Source organism: Cynocephalus volans, chromosome 4 (assembly GCF_027409185.1).
Source record: "Cynocephalus volans isolate mCynVol1 chromosome 4, mCynVol1.pri, whole genome shotgun sequence".
Taxonomy (NCBI): Eukaryota; Metazoa; Chordata; class Mammalia; order Dermoptera; family Cynocephalidae; genus Cynocephalus; species Cynocephalus volans.
In genome coordinates this window covers 63055612-63075207 of record NC_084463.1, presented here as the reverse complement: position 1 = coordinate 63075207, position 19596 = coordinate 63055612, and the positions used below count along the sequence as shown (strand labels likewise).

Here is a 19596-nt window from a genome sequence, read left to right as displayed (position 1 = left end):
CAGACCTTTAAGGAAAATTTCATATTTAATCTGGCAGAATTTCATCTCAAATGAATTGGAGAGTTCTGCTGATGGTCTGGGCTGTGGTTTCTGTGAGTTGGTGATTGTAATTCAGAACCGGCTTGCACATCCTTCTCAGCTGTGATGATGGCTCTATTTCATAACTTGTTATTCCAGCTGTGGGAGAGTTCATTGAGATATTATGAGTTATTATCTTTTAAGTGTAAGTTTAAGATTTAATGATGTTTTTCTTGAAGGCAGATCATAAGTATGTTTTCCAATGAGATTTAAAAAGAGAGCTATTGTCAGCACCCCGTTTTAAAATAACAAATTTTGCCTCTTCTAACTGACTTTTAAAGTGAGTGCAGCAGATAAAATTAGTTTGGAATTATGAAAATTCCATAGCTTTACCCAAAAAGGTAAGTTTTGTGATAATATATCTGAACCACAAGTATCCAGGTATATTTCTACTGCAAGATACAATAGAACAGTGGAAAACTTTGAATTAATTCATCCTTCTTCTTGTTAACCACTCTAAAAAAAATATGTTAACAGAGTGACTAGAAGGATGTTCTTCAAATTATCTTAGAATCTCAGTTTCAGTTGATTAGCCTTCTCTTGTCCCCCATTAATATTTTCCCATGTGACACGTAGCCGCAGTTCAGTCATGACTTCCACTGTGGCTGGGGCTGTGCTTGGCATTGACAAAGAATTGAGTTTTCTCTGACTAAAGTTTACTGATGGGAGATGAGACTGCAAGCTTGGCCTTCTTGTTGCCATACCGAAAGCAACAGAGAAAATCGGCCTAGAATGAACTCTTGGACCAAGACCAAATGTGTTTTATTTTTAAGCTTTTGATAAACAAAAATCCAAACAGCAAATGCCCTTGGTCATATCCTGTTTGTGTCATCATCTAGTTTCACCACACTTAGCCCTGCCAGTGGTCTCCGCAGAATGGGATCTCTAAGAAAGGATATTGTACCATGGACATACTATTTAGCATGGACTTGTTTTATTCACCCCTCTATCCCTAGCACCTCAAACAGTGCCTGACATATATGTATAAATACATATAGAGTGTTGAATAAATATATATAGAATGAGCAAATGAATGATTACCAGATTATGAATCTCACAGATATCTTGGTGCATTTCCTTGGACTAGATATTTAAGGGAAAGGAGGGAAAAAAGGATTTAAGATTGTTTACTGCCAGACCCTATAAAGTACCAATTTGCTTAAAATACATAAAACAGGAGGTTTTGGCCCAAATAGGTTGTCCTTTATCTTTCTCACCATCATCCAAACTTTGGTTGTCCAAATGGTTTTCGTTAGAAAAAAATAAAAGCACGTGTTTCCATGTGCAGAAGTCAGTGGAGAGCAGGCACAGAGCTCTGTGTAGTACGAAGAAGGGAGGACTTCACAGAACTTTCAACAAGATGTTTTCTTTCTTATTTCTCCAATACATATTTGGCATGAGAATAATGATTTAAAATGCTTGTTTTTCCATCGATGTAAGGAATTTCTGCGAAATATTCCTGGAAGCATTTTTTCATCAAATCTCTACGATCACTGGGTCTGTGTGATGGATCAAGGAAACAATGAAGAGAAAATAAATACAATTCAAAGGTAATTATTCTAATTTGGTCATGTCTCACAAATACTTCTACAAAGCTTTTATAAGCTTGTCTATTAAAATAAGGACAATTATCAAAGTCATGGTCCCAGGGACCAGTTTGAAAATAGATTTATGCTGGCTTCTGTCATTGTTATTGTTTCTTTCCCTCATCTTATTAACATGGAATACTTGAACATTGTATACCTTCTGTATATCTGAATCTGGTAGGAAATGAAACGCATTCGTTTACTACCTAATATGTAGGCCCAATCTATAGTTTATGGTCTTAATTTTAGTAAATATCTAACTAACCAGATGACTCCTTATTGTCTTCAGCAACCGAAGTGATACAGAGAAAATGACCTATTTTCTCCCTTCAAGGAACTCACAGTCTGCAGTCTGATAGAATAAAGTAGATAAATTGTGAATTACAATGCAGTATAATCTGTGCTGTAAAAGATACTAGGAGAAAACCCGAGAATCCCAATATAATTTCTTTGTGTGTGCTTGTTTAGTACAGTTTTTTCTTGAGCAACTTTTAAACATGAGTGCAGATCAATCAGTTGTCTCTCCATCAGACAGAATTTTTCAAGTCTGTAGACAAGTATTAGGTACACTGCTATCAGTTATCTATAACATGTGGAGTAGTAAAATAGCTCAAAGGCTCAGAGCCCCCATAGAAACAGATAACCCAGAAGCATATGCTAGATGACTTATTTGCCATTGAATACACCCAGTAATCTTTTGGTCTGTTTCAAAGCTCTTCATAACTTATCTAACAAAATATACTCATTGTCAGTCCATTGTACTGAAGAAAGACCTCTCTGCTGTTTGTGCAACAGGAGGCAGATTACCTTATTCCCCCCAGGTTGCAGATTCTTATTGAAAAAAGCAGTAGTCATGAATATCAGCTTATCTGTTTTCCAAATGGTAGTAAAAAACATTTTTGGTGAATGATCATTTAAAAATCCTGTATCAAGTTCTGGTCAAGATGGCAGAATAGACGGTCCCCAGCATCCCTTTCTCCCACAAATCAACAAATTTACAACTGTAAAAATGTAACATCAGCGAAGCTGGGGCTGCTGGAGCTCAGGGGACGAGAAGGAGAGACCTATGGAGTTCATGAAGGTGGGAGAAACCATGATGACAGAAAGAAAAAACTGCTCTGAGCATTTCATGCTGCAGCCACTTTAAGGCTGGAACTGCTGAGTGCATGAAGCAGGAGCCGGTAGAAGCCGCAGCTGTGTCCTTCAGATGGAGTTACTTGGAGGCAGCAGGGAGGGAGAAGAGGGCCTTGGTGGCCCCCAGGAGAGCAAGACCACTAATTGGGTTCCCGTGGAGCCACGCAGGAGGAGCCAGAACAGCTGAAAAAGGGGAGCCATTCAGAGGCCGATGAGTCATCGCAAGGGACCAGTGCAGGCCCCGTCCCATGGGAACTGTTTGGAGCATGGGCAGTGTGAGAGACAGGCCCACCAGGAGAACACTGGGACACAGCAAGGACAGCCGATCTGACCCCCAGTCAGCACAGGACCACTCAGAGGAGACTGGTCCGGAATGCAGAATTGTATGGGGTGCAGTTTGATGGAAGAACTCAGGCCTAGATCATAGTTTCTACACCACCCAGGTGCACCAGGTCTCTGGAGAGGCGGAAGTACCTATAAGGTCAACCATTAAACCCTGAGCTGCAAGAAAAGGCTTCCCTAGGGAAACAGCAACAAAGCAGCAATTTAGCTCAACCACACAGCTCAAGTACTGATTCCCATAGGAAGTGGGATGAAAAGGACAAAAAATTAGTTCCAGCCCAGGCATACCACCAGTGCCTTGGTGTCCGCCAGGGGACATGAGGCATGGAGTGGGGACTGGACCCCCCTCCCACAACCAGGCACACTGTGCCAGCACCTCAGGGCCTGCCTGGGGACCCAAGGCATGGAGAAGGGGACCAGAACCCCCAACCACAACCAGACATACCGCATCAGTGCCTCGGGGCCCACCCGCTGACCTGAAGCATGGAGCCAGGGACCGGAGCCCCCTCCCACAACCAGGCACCGCTCCAGTTCCTTGGGGCCCACCTGGGGACCCAAGCTATGGAGCCAGGGACCAGACACTCCTCACAACCAGGCACACCAGCAGCACCAAGAAGCATGCCAAAAACATCACCTCCATGTGGGTGGCCCATCACAGCCGTCACAATAACCATGGCTGCCACGAAAGCAGCTAGATGCCACAACCACCATGCAAATGGTCCACCAGCCCCTGGAATGCACTGACACAAGGAGAGTCACCAGCAGAGATAAAGAAAAGAGGAGGACGTCTCTCTCCACAAAGCCCATTTCAGAGTGACAGAGAAGCATCTGCTCTATGATAATATTGGGGGACCTGATCACACCTCTCAGCATTGGACAGATCATCTAGGCAACAAATCAACAGAGTAACCATTATTCTTTAAGAAGGAGAGAAGAAATCTAGGGTAATTACAGGGGGTATGGGGAGAGATTGGACAAAGGGTGTAAAGAATAATTATGATTTGTAACAATACTTAGGCTAGTAATATTGCTTGGTCACCATATCTCTATGTTGAACCCCCAAAATATGTATAATCAATTTTGATTCAATAAAAATGAAAAAAATACATAAAATCCCTTATGAATGACAAAATGAAAACAGTAGAAAATGTACTATTGTAAGCTTGACATATATGTGAAAGTGATACCAATGAAACAGAGATTTGGGACAAAATTGGCCTTGGAAGCTGGTGTAGCAGAGCATAAGCTTTCAGAATAGACCTGAAAGTCTTAATAGCTAAGGTTTGGGTTCTCACCAAGAGACAGCATTTCTGTGTTGCTACTTGGAAATAAAGAAGCACTTTAAATTTAATCATTGTTAAAGTTTATCAGAAAACTTTGTGGGTTTTGGTTGAGAATATTCTGAAATGTTATAGGATTTGCCTCAGCTAAAACACATTGTACTAGTTTCAGGGAAATATTTCAGGCAGCACTTTTTTATGGGACATTTTTCTGCATTCTTTTACATTTTCATTGGGTTGTGAAGGCAGTGTACAAAAAAAAAAAAAAATCCCCAGTGCTTTTTAAAATTTTCTCTTTCTGTATAGGCAGTCCTCACTTTGTATGGTACCACGTTAACGGAAATTCCTGCATATCTGAACTCTGTTCCTGATTCACCCCCTTGACTTGCACAGTTCCTTATGCAAAGTTAGGGTTGCCCATCTTTACAAGTTTTTTAATGAAATGTTTAAACAGCACATTTTTCTGTCTTTAGGCTATTAGACCAGCTTCCGAGAGCAAATGTTGTTCTCCTAAGGTATCTTTTTGGGGTATTACACAACATCGAACAACAGTCCTCGTGTAACCAGATGACTGCATATAATTTAGCTGTGTGTATCGCTCCAAGCATACTTTGGCCTCCTCTTTCCTCCAGGCCAGAAGTAGAAAGTGAATTTACAAAAAAGGTAAAGAAGTTTCTCATTTTTATGCCCTGGGGGACTGAGTCCCCAATTTGAAACCAAAATTCAGAGCATTAATTCTGAAAGACAGTTTCTTAATTAACTTAAGTACACCTCCTTATAAACTGAGTCTACTGATTATGAAGTGTTTTATCCTATCCTAATAGGCTATAGGAAGGTGATTGTTAAGCAGAAAAGAGATTGCACTTGGATTTCTTCTCTTTTCCCTTTAAGGAGGCTAAACTCTATGACTGACTTAAACCATAAAGTGATAATAAAGCAGTTCATATGATTATTAAATTTAAAAAAAAACCAAGGACTTTGGAGTTAGACAAGCCAAGGTTTAATTCTCAGCCCCCCATTTGCCAGATGTACAGTCTTAGGCAAAGTCAGTTATACTGAGCCACTATGTCCTCATCTGAAAAATGGAGGTGGTGATAATACTGTAGTTACTTGAAATCACACTCCTGTAGTGCCTGGCAGTTAATAAAGGGTTTGGGGATATTAGTTTCCTTTGCTCCCAACATTCCTCCTGCCCCTTGGCCTCAGCTACTGGGGTAAGAAACTACAGAAAGGTTCCAGTACATCTCAATGGATGCACAAAGCCCCCTAGTAAACTCTTACCCCCACAAGCACTTTCAGTTAGGAAGCTTATGGAAGGCAACAGTGGATAAGCTAGTCAGACAAGTGCATAGGTAGACACTAGTCAGGAAAAACACAAATGTTCTTTCTAGCTGTCTCTGTCCTTCACAATATACCCACAGAGGAGCCCTCTTCCCAAGCTTAGGACAAGCTGTCCTTTACACAAGAAGTACTTTGCATAAGTCTTTATCTTGTAATAATACTTTACAAATTTTAATAACAAAATATATTTCTTCATCCCAAACACCCTATAGAGAATACTTGAAATTATCCCAATTTTACAAACAGAGCTATTGGTATAAAATGTTAGCATTAAGCCAAGTACACAAATAATTTTAGGCCACTGATTAAAATTAAGTTCTATGTCCAAACTTCTCTTGAAAGTATTTTTTAGGGGAAAATTTTGTATACTTTTAAAGCATATAAATTTCTCAGGATACTTTAGTATTTTTTGTTAAAATCAAGATTCACATAAAATGTGATTTATAAACGTTATATGAAAAGTAGCAGTTCATTCTCCCTTTTTTACAGGTTCCCCTGCTTGTACAGTTTCTGATTGAAAATTGCTGCACGATATTTGGTGAAGAAATTACTTCCCTCTTAGGAGAGACTTCAGTGAGATGTGACACTAGAGAGAATGCCTCAGGTATTGTGAATAATTGGGTTGGTTTTTGTGAGAAAGAGAGATTTTGTCTGTGAAGATGCTGGGACAGTGGTTGCCCAGAAGCCCACAGCAGCTGAGGTGAAAGAGGCCTCTGACCTGGGTCACTGGGGCCCAGGGCCTCTGTTCCTTCCTTAGAAGTCCTGCTATATAGGTCAGGGTATATTAGCAGTGTGGTGGGGTTAAGAAATGTGTAAGATGAGGTCCCAGCCTTCAAGAAATGTTTAATGGCAGCGTGCTGTGGCATTATAGTTTGAAGCTTTTTTTTTTTTTTTTTTAGTAAAACTTTATGAAGAATCCTACTATATATAATAGAATTGCTGTTGTTAAAACTAGGGTAGAAGGCCCAGAGGCAGTAGAGGCAGACCTGTTTTTTGTTCTTGTTTTCCTTTTTCTCCTTCCTCTTACTGGTCCCTGAGACACCTCAGGATTCTAGTGTGCTATGAAACAGTTTGAAAACTAGCATCATTTTGTGGGGGAAGTGCTGAATTCAAAGACATACAACCTTCCAGAATTCCTCTACTGCCAGTTATGTCATCCTTGACCAATTATTCTATGCCACTGAACATCAGTATCTTCATCTGTAAAATGTGGAAAACAATAAAATCTAACTTAATGATTATTGTAAAGGTTAACTAAGGTAATGGATATTAAAGAACTTTGTAAAAGAGGAACTAATAGGGTTAGTAAATGGTTTCCCCAAGACTACAGTTAATCATGTATAAACACCAACAATCCATGTTGAAGGCAGTCTTATTTGGAATCTGGGTATACCTAGTATTAATTCCCTTATGCTGTTGTTTTGGTTTGGGTTTTTTTTTTTAACCTTTTCATGGTCTTATAACATTTTCACTGTTTTGAGAAAACCTTAAGAAACGTTTTGTCAGGAACTGAGATAAGTTTATTACAGTATACCCCAACAGTTTATTTTTCTTCTGCACTAACAATTGAGAAGATTGTGACAGAATCTTTCTTTCCTGAGAGTAGAGATTTGAACACTCTATGTGAAAAGAGAATTTAACTAAGCACCATAGTTTGTGTTTAAGGCAGCTTGGGCTATATTTATGGTAAGTAAATATGTTAACCATGGTCTGGTTTTTTTTTTGACAGCTATCTCTTGCTTCCAACCAAGTGACTCTTCCCATGACAGCTTGGAAAATGAAGTAAATGGGGATGTGGATGCTCCATGTAGTGACTTGGCAAATAAACTTGACCAGAGTAGCAGAAGGATGGACTCTGTCTTAACCCTCAGTGACCATAGTCTTGACCAGCCTAAGGCCGAAGGCCTTGACCAGCTTGAGGCTGAAGACCTTGACCAGCCTGAGATGGAAGACCTTGACCAGCCTGAGGTTGAAGGCCTTGACCAGCCTGGGGCGGAAGGCCTTGACCAGCCTCAGGTTGAAGGCCTTGACCAGCCTGAGGCCGAAGGGCTTGACCAGCCTGAGATGGAAGACCCTGACCAGCCTCAGGCCAAAGGCCCTGACCAGCATCAGGTCGAAGGCCCTTACCAGCCTGAGGCGGACGGCCCTGACCAGCCTGAGGCCAAAGGCCCTGACCAGCCTGAGGCGGAAGGCCTTGAGCAGCCTGAGACCGAAGACCTTGAACAGCCTGAGATGGAAGGCCTTGACCAGCCTGAGGCCGAAGGCCTTGACCTGCCTGAGGCCGAAGGCCTTGACCAGCCCGAGATGGAAGACCCTGACCAGCCTCAGGCCGAAGGCCCTGACCAGCCTCAGGTCGAAGGCCCTGACCAGCCTGAGATGGAAGACCCTGACCAGCCTGAGGTCGAAGACCCTGACCAGCCTGAGGCTGATGGCCTTGACCAGCCTGAGATGGAAGACCCTGACCAGCCTGAGGTCGAAGACCCTGACCAGCCTCAGGCCGATGGCCCTGACCAGCCTCAGGTCGCAGGCCCTGACCAGCCTCAGGCCGAAGGCCGTGACCAGCCTGAGGCGGATGGCCTTGACCAGCCTCAGGCCGAAGGCCCTGAACAGCCTCAGGTCGAAGGCTCTGACCAGCCTGAGGCCGAAAGCCCTTACCAGCCTGAGATGGAAGACCCTGACCAGCTTGGGGTCGAAGACCCTGACCAGCCTCAGGCCGAAGGCCTTGAGCAGCCTCAGATGGAAGACCGTGACCAGCGTGAGGCCAATGGCCTTGACCAGCCTGAGGTCGAAGGCCTTGAGCAGCCTGAAGTTGAAGGCCTTGACCAGCCTGAGATGGAAGACCTTTACCAGCCTGAGGCCGAAGGCCTTGACCAGCCTGAGATGGAAGACCCTGACCAGCTTGAGGTCGAAGACCCAGACCAGCCTCAGGCCGAAGACCCTGACCAGCCTCAGGTTGAAGGCCCTGACCAGCCTGAGGCCGAAGGCCCTGACCAGCCTCAGGTTGAAGGCCCTGACCAGCCTGAGGCCGAAAGCCCTTACCAGCCTGAGGCTGAAGGCCCTGACCAGCCTGAGGCCGATGGCCTTGACCATCCTGAGGCTGAAGGCCTTGACCAGTCTCAGGTCAATGGCCTTGATGAGCCTGAGGTTGAAGGCCTTGACCAGCCTGAGATGGAAGACCCTGACCAGCCTGAGGTCGAAGACCCTGAACAGCCGCAGGCCGAAGACCCTGACCAGCCTCAGGCCGAAGGCACTGACCAGCCTGCGGCGGACGGACTTGAGCAGCCTCAGGTCGAAGGCCCTGACCAGGCTGAGGCCAAAAGCCTTGACCAGCATGAGGCAGAAGGCCTTGACCAGCCTGAGGTTGAAGGCCTTGACCAGCCTGAAGTTGAAGGCCTTGACCAGCCTGAGATGGAAGACCTTTACCAGCCTGAGGCCGAAGGCCTTGACCAGCCTGAGATGGAAGACCCTGACCAGCCTGAGTCCGAAGGCCTTCACCAGCCTGAGGCTGAAGTCCCTGACCAGCCTGAAATGGAAGGCCTTTACCAGCCTGAGGTCGAAGGCCCTGACCAGCCTGAGGCCGAGGACCCTGACCAGCCTCAGGTCAAAGGCCCTGACCAGCTTGAGGCTGATGGCCTTGACCAGCCTGAGATGGAAGACCCTGACCAGCCTCAGGCGAACGGCCTTCACCAGCCTGAGGCGGAAAGCCTTGACCAGCTTGAGGCGGAAGGCCTTGACCAGCCTGAGATGGAAGGCCCTCACCAGCATGAGATGGAAGACCCTGACCAGCCTCAGGCCGAAGCCCGTGACCAGCCTGAGGCGGAAGACCTTGACCAGCCTGAGATGGAAGACCTTGACCAGCCTGAGGTCGAAGGCCTTGACCAGCCTGAGGGTGAAGGCCTTGACCAGCCTGAGATGGAAGACCTTGATCAACCTGAGATGGAAGGCCCTGACCAGCGTGAGATGGAAGACCCTGACCAGCCTCAGGCCGAAGGCCGTGACCAGCCTGAGGCAGAAGGCCTTGACCAGCCTGAGGCCGATGGCCTTGAACAGCCTGAGGTCGAAGGCCTTGACCAGCCTGAGATGGAAGACCTTGACCAGCCTGAGGCAGAATGCCTTGACCACCCTGAGGCCAAAGGCCCTGACCAGCCTGAGGCCGAAGGCCCTGACCAGCCTCAGTTCGAAGGCCCTGACCAGCCTCAGGCCGTAGGCCCTGACCAGCCTGAGGTCGAAGGCCCTGACCAGCCTGAGGCCGAAGGCCTTGACCAGCCTGAGATTGAAGACCCTGACCAGCTTGAGGTCGAAGACACTGACCAGCCTGAGGCCGAAGGCCTTGACCAGCCTGAGGCGGATGGCCTTGACCAGCCCGAGGTCAAAGGCCTTGACCAGCCTGAGGCGGATAGCCTTGACCAGCCTGAGGCCGAAGGCCTTGACCAGCCTGAGATGGAAGGCCTTGACCAGCCAGAGGCCGAAGGCCCTGACCAGCCTGAGGCTGAAGGCCCTGACCTGCCTGAGGCCGAAGGCGCTGACCAGCCTCAGGTCGAAGGCCCTGACCAGCCTCAGGCTGAAGGCCATGAACAGCCTCAGGTCGAAGGCTCTGACCAGCCTGAGGCCGAAAGCCCTTACCAGCCTGAGGCCGAAGGCCTTGAGCAGCCTGAGGCGGATAGCCTTGACCAGCCTGAGGCCGAAGGCCTTGAGCAGCCTGAGGCGGATAGCCTTGACCAGCCTGAGGCCGAAGGCCTTGAGCAGCCTGAGGCGGATAGCCTTGACCAGCCTGAGGCCGAAGGCCTTAAGCAGCCTGAGATCGAAGACCCTGAACAGGTTGAGGTCGAAAACCGTGACCAGCCTCAGGTCGAAGGCCCTGACCAGCCTGAGGCCGAAGGCCCTGACGAGGCTGAGGCCAAAAGCCTTGACCACCCTGAGGCGGAAGGCCTTGACCAGCATGAGGTTGAAGGCCTAGACCAGCCTGAGATGGAAGACCTTTACCAGCCTGAGGCCAAAGGCCTTGACCAGCCTGCGATGGAAGACCCTGACCAGCCTGAGGCCAAAGGCCTTTACCAGCCTCAGGTCAAAGGCCTTGACCAGCCTGAGGCTGAAGTCCTTGACCAGCCTGAAATGGAAGGCCTTGACCAGCCTGAGGTCGAAGGCCTTGACCAGCCTGAGGCCGAGGACCCTGACCGGCCTCAGGTTGAAGGCCCTGACCAGCTTGAGGCTGATGGCCTTGACCAGCCTGAGATGGAAGACCCTGACCAGCCTCAGGCGAACGGTCTTGACCAGCCTGAGGCCGAAAGCCTTGACCAGCCTGAGGTCGAAGGCCTTGACCAGCCTGAGGTCGAAGGCCTTGACCAGCCTGAGATGGAAGACTTTTACCAGCCTGAGACCGAAAGCCTTCACCAGCCTGAGGTGAAAGGCCTTGACCAGCCTGAGGTCGAAGGCCTTGACCAGCCTGAGATGGAAGACCTTGACCAGCCTGAGGTCAAAGCCCTTGACCAGCCTGAGATGGAAGACCTTGACCAGCCTGGGATGGAAGACCCTGACCAGCATGAGATGGAAGACCCTGACCAGCCTCACGCCGAAGGCCCTGACCAGCCTCAGGTTGAAGGCCGTGACCAGCCTGAGGCGGATGGCCTTGGCCAGCCTGAGGCGGAAGGCCTTGACCAGCCTGAGGCCGATGGCCTTGAACAGCCTGAGGTCAAAGGCCTTGACCAGCCTGAGATGGAAGACCTTGACCAGCCTGAGGCCGAAGGCCCTGACCACCCTGAGGCCGAAGGCCCTGACCAGCCTCAGTTCAAAGGCTCTGACCAGCCTCAGGCCGAAGGCCCTGAACAGCCTCAGTTTGAAGGCCCTGACCAGCCTCAGGCCGAATGCCCTGAACAGCCTCAGGTTGAAGGCTCTGACCAGACTGAGGCCGAAGGCGTTGAGCAGCCTGAGATGGAAGACCCTGACCAGCTTGAGGTCGAAGACCTTGACCAGCCTCAGGCCGAAGACCCTGACCAGCCTCAGGCCGAAGGCCTTGAGCAGCCTGAGGAGGACGGCCTTGACCAGCCTGAGGTCGAAGGCCTTGAGGAGCCTGAGGTGGATACCCTTGACCAGCCTGAGATGGAAGGCCTTGACAAGCCTGAGGTCGAAGGCCTTGACCAGCCTGAGATGGGAGACCTTGACCAGCCTGATGCCGAAGGCCTTGACCAGCCAGAGGCCGAAGACCCTGACCAGCCAGAGGCCGAAGGCGCTGACCAGCCTGAGGCCGAAGGCGCTGACCAGCCTGAGGCCGAAGGCCCTTACCAGCCTCAGGTTGAAGGCCCTGACCAGCCTCAGGCCGAAGGCCCTGAACAGTCTGAGGCCGAAAGCCCTTACCAGCCTGAGGCCGAAGGCCTTGAGCAGCCTGAGATGGAAGGCCCTGACCAGCCTCAGGCCGAAGACTCTGACCAGCCTCAGGTCGAAGGCCCTGACCAGCCTGAGCTGGAAGGCCTTGACCAGCCTGAGGTCGAAGGCCTTGAGGAGCCTGAGGTGGATACCCTTGACCAGCCTGAGATGGAAGGCCTTGACCAGCCTGAGATGGGAGACCTTGACCAGCCTGATGCCGAAGGCCTTGACCAGCCAGAGGCCGAAGACCCTGACCAGCCAGAGGCCGAAGGCGCTGACCAGCCTGAGGCCGAAGGCCCTTACCAGCCTCAGGTTGAAGGCCCTGACCAGCCTCAGGCCGAAGGCCCTGAACAGTCTGAGGCCGAAAGCCCTTACCAGCCTGAGGCCGAAGGCCTTGAGCTGCCTGAGATGGAAGGCCCTGACCAGCCTCAGGCCGAAGACTCTGACCAGCCTCAGGTCGAAGGCCCTGACCAGCCTGAGCTGGAAGGCCTTGACCAGCCTGAGGCCGAAGACCCTGACCAGCCTGAGGCTGAAAGCCCTGACCAGCCTGAGGCCAAAGGCCTTGACCAGCCTGAGATAGAAGACCCTGACCAGCTTGAGGTCAAAGACCCTGACAAGCCTCAGGCAGAAGACCCTGACCAGCCTGAGGTTGAAGGTCCTGACCAGCCTCAGGTGGATGGCCCTGACCAGTCTGAGGCCGAAAGCCTTGACGAGCCTGAGGCTGACGGCCTTGACCAGGCTGAGATGGAAGTCCCTGACCAGCCTGAGGTCGAAGGCCCTGACCAGCCGCAGGCCCAAGGCCTTGACCAGCCTGAGGCCGAAGGCACTGACCAGCTTGAGGTGGACGGCCTTGACCAGCCTCAGGTTGAAGGCCCTGACCAGCCTGAGGTGTATAGCCTTGACCAGTCTGAGGCCGAAGGCCTTGACCAGCCTGAGCTGGAAGGCCTTGACCAGCCTGAGGCCGAAGACCCTGACCAGCCTGAGGCCGAAAGCCTTGACCAGCCTGACATAGAAGACCCTGACCAGCTTGAGGTCGAAGACCCTGACCAGCCTCAGACCGAAGACCCTGACCAGCCTGAGGTTGAAGGCCTTGACCAGCCTCAGGTGGATGGCCCTGACCAGCCTGAGGCCAAAAGCCTTGACCATCCTGAGGCCGAAGGCCTTGACCAGTCTCAGGTCGAAGGCCTTGACGAGCCTGAGGCTGAAGGCCTTGACCAGCCTGAGATGGACGGCCTTGACCAGCCTGAGATGGAAGACCCTGACCAGCCTGAGGTCGAAGGCCCTGACCAGCCGCAGGCCGAAGGCCTTGACCAGCCTGAGGCCGAAGGCACTGACCAGCCTGAGGCCGAAGGCCCTGACCAGGCTGAGGCTGAAAACCTTGATCAGCCTGAGGCAGAAGGCCTTGACCAGCCTGACGTCGAAAGCCTTGACCAGCCTGAGATGGAAGACCATTACCAGCCTGAGGCCAAAGGCCTTGACCAGCCTGAGATGGAAGACCTTGACCAGCCTGAGGCCGAAGGCCTTGACCAGCCTGAAGCGGAAGGCCTTGACCAGCCTGAGGCCGAAGGCCTTGACCAGGCTCAGGTCAAAGGCCTTGACCAGCCTGAGGCTGAAATCCTTAACCAGCCTGAAATGGAAGGCCTTGACCAGCCTGAGGTCGAAGGCCTTGACCAGCCTGAGGGCGAGGACCCTGACCCGCCGCAGGCTGTGGACCCTGACCAGCCTCAGGTCGAAGGCCCTGACCAGCTTGAGGCTGATGGCCTTGAGCAGCCTGAGATGGAAGACCTTGACCAGCCTGAGGTTGAAGGCTTTTTAACCCCGAGTGACTTTGACTTAGACCAGTCTAAAGATGAAGACATTCAAAGGAACCAGCCTCTTGAATCCAAGCTGATGACCGCTATAGTGATGTACAGAGAGGCTCTTCCACTGCAGGAGCATTTCAGTGCCCCATCTGACTTGTGCTCACCCAGCTACCTGTCCTCAGATGCAACAGATGCTCCAAAAACCCTGAGTCGACTCCAGCGCTGCTCGAAGCCCTGCACCAACTATCTAGATTCTAAGCTTTCCTCTCTCAAGGAGTTATATCAGAAAAAATTACGCAAGTCCAGCCATGTTGCAATTTTCTCTCAAAAAGATGAGGATTATCTGAAGCAGAATCAATCTCTCCAGGAAGGGGATAAGACATGTTTTAAACAGAGTTCAGTCACAAGCACTAATGTCAGCAAGAAAAATGCCACCAATCAAAACATTAAGAAGAAAAGCATGTCTGGTACTGAAGGAAATCATGAAAAACTTTTCCCTAAGTCCAAGATATGTTTTAAACAGAGTTCAGTCACAAGCACTAATGTCAGCAAGGAAAATGCCACCAATCAAAACATTAAGAAGAAAAGCATGTCTGGTACTGAAGCAAATCATGAAGAACTTTTCCCTAAGTCCAAGATATGTTTTAAACAGAGTTCAGTCACAAGCACTAATGTCAGCAAGGAAAATGCCACCAATCAAAACATTAAGAAGAAAAGCATGTCTGGTACTGAAGCATATCATGAAGAACTTTTCCCTAAGTCCAAGATATGTTTTAAACAGAATTCAGTCACAAGCACTAATGTCAGCAAGGAAAATGCCACCAATCAAAACATTAAGTACAAAAGCATGTCTGGTACTGAAGGAAATCATGAAAAACTTTTCCCTAAGTCCAAGATATGTTTTAAACAGAGTTCAGTCACAAGCACTAATGTCAGCAAGAAAAATGCCACCAATCAAAACATTAAGAAGAAAAACATGTCTGGTACTGAAGCAAATCATGAAGAACTTTTCCCTAAGTCCAAGATATGTTTTAAACAGAGTTCAGTCACAAGCACTAATGTCAGCAAGGAAAATGCCACCAATCAAAACATTAAGAAGAAAAGCATGTCTGGTACTGAAGGAAATCATGAAAAACTTTTCCCTAAGTCCAAGATATGTTTTAAACAGAGTTCAGTCACAAGCACTAATGTCAGCAAGGAAAATGCCACCAATCAAAACATTAAGAAGAAAAGCATGTCTGGTACTGAAGGAAATCATGAAAAACTTTTCCCTAAGTCCAAGATATGTTTTAAACAGAGTTCAGTCACAAGCACTAATGTCAGCAAGGAAAATGCCACCAATCAAAACATTAAGAAGAAAAGCATGTCTGGTACTGAAGGAAATCATGAAAAACTTTTCCCTAAGTCCAAGATATGTTTTAAACAGAGTTCAGTCACAAGCACTAATGTCAGCAACGAAAATGCCACCAATCAAAACATTAAGAAGAAAAGCATGTCTGGTACTGAAGGAAATCATGAAAAACTTTTCCCTAAGTCCAAGATATGTTTTAAACAGAGTTCAGTCACAAGCACTAATGTCAGCAAGGAAAATGCCACCAATCAAAACATTAAGAAGAAAAGCATGTCTGGTACTGAAGGAAATCATGAAAAACTTTTCCCTAAGTCCAAGATATGTTTTAAACAGAGTTCAGTCACAAGCACTAATGTCAGCAAGGAAAATGCCACCAATCAAAACATTAAGAAGAAAAGCATATCTGGTACTGAAGCAAATCATGAAAAACTTTTCCCTAAGTCCAAGATATGTTTTAAACAGAGTTCAGTCACAAGCACTAATGTCAGCAAGAGAAATGCCACCAATCAAAACATTAAGAAGAAAAGCATGTCTGGTACTGAAGGAAATCATGAAAAACTTTTCCCTAAGTCCAAGATATGTTTTAAACAGAGTTCAGTCACAAGCACTAATGTCAGCAAGGAAAATGCCACCAATCAAAACATTAAGAACAAAAGCATGTCTGGTACTGAAGGAAATCATGAAAAACTTTTCCCTAAGTCCAAGATATGTTTTAAACAGAGTTCAGTCACAAGCACCAATGTCAGCAAGAAAAATGCCACCAATCAAAACATTAAGAACAAAAGCATGTCTGGTACTGAAGGAAATCATGAAAAACTTTTCCCTAAGTCCAAGCCAGTGTCCTTTTCTGTGGCATCATATAGTCATATGTCCTCACAAGATCATTCCAGGAACCAGCCCTTTGATGAAGGTACATCGGGATACTCCCTGCCACACACAACAGGTACCCTCAAGAGTTCAAGGACACACTGGCACTGCTCAGAGCCCAACATAGATAACCAGCACTGCAAACTGATCTATCTCAGGGGGATTGATTCAAAGAAACAACATAAAACCAGCTGTGAAGCTGGTCTCTTGCAGGGAGAGGAGGATTATCTCAAACAGCATAAGTCTTTGCAAATGGAGGGTCAAAAGCTTATTAATCAGAGTTTGGTCATGGGGATTGAGTTGGGCAAGAGTAGTGCCACAAACCAAAACTCTGAGAAGGTTTTACCCCCAAGATTAAGCTTTTGCCCAAAGACTAGCTGTTCCAGCTTATCCTCCCCAGGCACTTCCGCATCTGGCTCATCAGCGAGCTGTCAGGACAGTCCTTTTTCTCAGATTTCTGAACATTCCGTGTTTACACCCACTGAAACTCCCTCTCCAATAGATTGCAATTTTCAGGCTCAAAGAAAACAGGGAGAGCTTTCTTCTGACTTTAGCAGTTCCAACTTCATTTCTGGAATGCCTGGTCCGTCATCAGGGCAGGGCAGCAGCCACCTCGTCAATACAAATAAGGATAGTGTAGGGTGGCATTCACGAATGCATTCTATAACTCTTCACCTCAACACATGGTTGAGAAATGGTATAGCCAGTTTGAGAAACTGGTCCCTCAAAACGAAAGCAAAGGCAGCCAGGCCAGAGGAAAATAAAATAGGTTCTCTAAAAGGACTTTCAGAGCCACCTCCTCATGCTTCTGGTGTTGCAGAAGCCAGCTCACTGGAAGAGAGACAGAAAGACATGCCCATGAAGGCAGTGGAAGGACTTGGTACTGTGCAGACAACCCATTCATATAATTCTTCTCCCTCCCAGGAATCAGAGAGACACAGCAGCTCTCCATTCAGCCTAGTAGACAGCGCAGTCAAACTGTGTATGAAGTCCCACAAGGAAGTCAAGCTTGTAGGTCAGGGCTTTTCTAGAGTTCTGCGTTGGGGAAGAGCCTCAGCCGGCTATCAGAGAATGGAGGATATGGCCAGCCCAGACATTTAACCAAAGACATTTAACCACAATGAGGATCCGACATCTACGAGAACAAGAACTGGGCTAATAATATAAAGATGATAGTTATTATGACCCCTTTGTACAAGATATCTGGGATAGGTAGCATAAGGATAATTATTGCTAATACTTATGAATTATTGCTAATACTTTCATGAATTTGAAAATGCATGATGTAAAATCACAAGCAGAGCCCCATTTAAATCAGTCATCTTACTTTTAGCCTGAGCTATACCTTACTGTTACCTAGTGGCAAATGTGACTTATGGTATCTGCTGGTTTTGAGGCAAAAAGAATTATGTCTTTAAAGCTACTTTTGCAAGTTTAAGGTCAAAGAGGGAAACGAGCTACACAACCTACAACAGGATCTTCCAAATAAATTGAATGTGTCAGCCATCTGGAATTCTTATAAAAATTGATAAATTCCCCCAAATTTAAAGATAATAAAAGCATATACTTAATTTAGCATACTACTGAAACTGCCTATAAGACTTTAAAGGCAGTAAAAGTATTAGTCATTTCTGAATCCTAAATGCCTGTATTTTACTTTCCTGCCAGTTTATTCAGTAAAAACTCAAAATGGGTTTTAAACATTGGTTTTAGTAAAAGAAACCATAAAAATGTATTTGAGCCTGCACCATATATATAATTAAGAAAAAACTTTTGAAGATCTTTATGTCTTATTTCCTGTTTTCTTTAGATGTCAAAATATTTGTCAGCAGTTATATTTTCTCTTTCACTACTCTATCTTCTGTATGTAACAACTAGCAAAACCTGAAGAAAATGTAATTATCAAGAAATTTTATTAAAACCCTACTACAGCCTGGCAGTTCTATGCCACCCTTCTGGGGCTCACCTGCTGATTATGTGTTGAGAGGATAGGTCACCTTCACTGTGTTGGTGGGCAATTGGTGGGTTCATTGCCAAGGATGCATCAGGTTTTAAAAGTAGGATGAATTCTGTGATGGAGATCTCGATGAGAAAATTGGTTCGTTATCTGAATTTCCGTAGATAAATGGACTGTACTTCAATCTGGGATTTGTCACTATAGGAATGATAGAAGCATGGGGCATGAAGAGTTCATGCTACAAAGGGAAATGACTATGGTGAGAACACAGATCACCACAAAATAGAAAGCAGGAAAGGAAACTGAGTAGGCCAAGTTGAGGAAACAAGGAGTTTATTGTACTTGACGAAAAGCAAACCCTGATGAATGACAGCCAATAAACGTTAAATGTATGAACTGTATAACTCTGCCATCTCATTTCTTCTCTTCTACCTACTAGTTCCTCGAAGACCCTAGCTCAATTAACACTGGTAAAAAAAGGTTATCTACCCTTGCTCTGGTCTTTCATGGTGCCAGGCACATTACAGCACCTAGGTGAGCTCTTGCATATTTACTATTCAGTTTTTCTGATTTTCTGCAAACCAAAACAGTAAATGTTAATCCAGTCTAGTCTCAGTGTCTGTGTGTTTGGAACAGTTCAGTGAGTGATTATCCTCAAGTTCTCCCCTAACTACATTTTCTGGGGAGGAGAGTGGAAAGGCCATGCACTTTAATATAATATTTAGTAAGTATACCGTCCCCTCACCACCTCAGATTTTATTACTCTGGGAAAAACAAATCTTGATCATGAAAAACGAAAGTAGCCAACTTAATATATCTGGAAGCCTTACATAGATAATATTCCTGACCTAAGAAAGGAATATTTTCTCTACAGCATAAACAAATGAGTTTAATTATGGAATGTATTGAGGACTTAATATTAAGTAATTCATTATTTCAATTGCCTGTACTAAGTATGATGTTAATTTTATATTTCAATTTGATTTGCCATGGGGTGCCCAAATTAAATATTATTTTTGAGTATGTCCATGAGGGTGTTTCAAGACAAGATTAGCATTTGAATCAGTAGATTCAGTAATATAAGTTGCCTTCCCCTATATGGGTGGGCATCATCCAGTTTATGGAGGGCTTAAATAGAGCAAAAGGCTGAGGAAGGAAGAATTCGCCCCTTCTTTTCCTGCCTTCCAGGTGGACTGGGACATTCACCTCATCTTCTGTTCTTACACTGGGATTTACACTACCTGCTTCCCTGCGTGTCAGCCCTTCCTATTCAGACTAAGTTTCATGACTGGCATTTTCCAGGGCCTCCAGCTTGCAGATGGCAGATCGTGAGACGACTTAGTCTCCATAATGTTGTGAGCCAATTCCTTATTATAAATCATATTATGTATACAAGTATACATAACATATAAAATTATAAAATCTCTCGGTGCTGTTTCTCTGGAGAAACTTGACTAATACACTAAGGAAAAGTTGCATTAATAGATGATAGGTTGAT

At 46.7% G+C, this 19596-nt stretch overlaps 1 pseudogene; it reads left to right on the top strand.

The window, feature by feature from the left end:
- LOC134375755 (rho GTPase-activating protein 20-like) overlaps positions 1 to 18502 on the top strand; it is a 101281-nt pseudogene extending 82779 nt beyond the window's left edge.
- The last annotated feature ends 1094 nt before the right edge of the window (positions 18503 to 19596 follow it).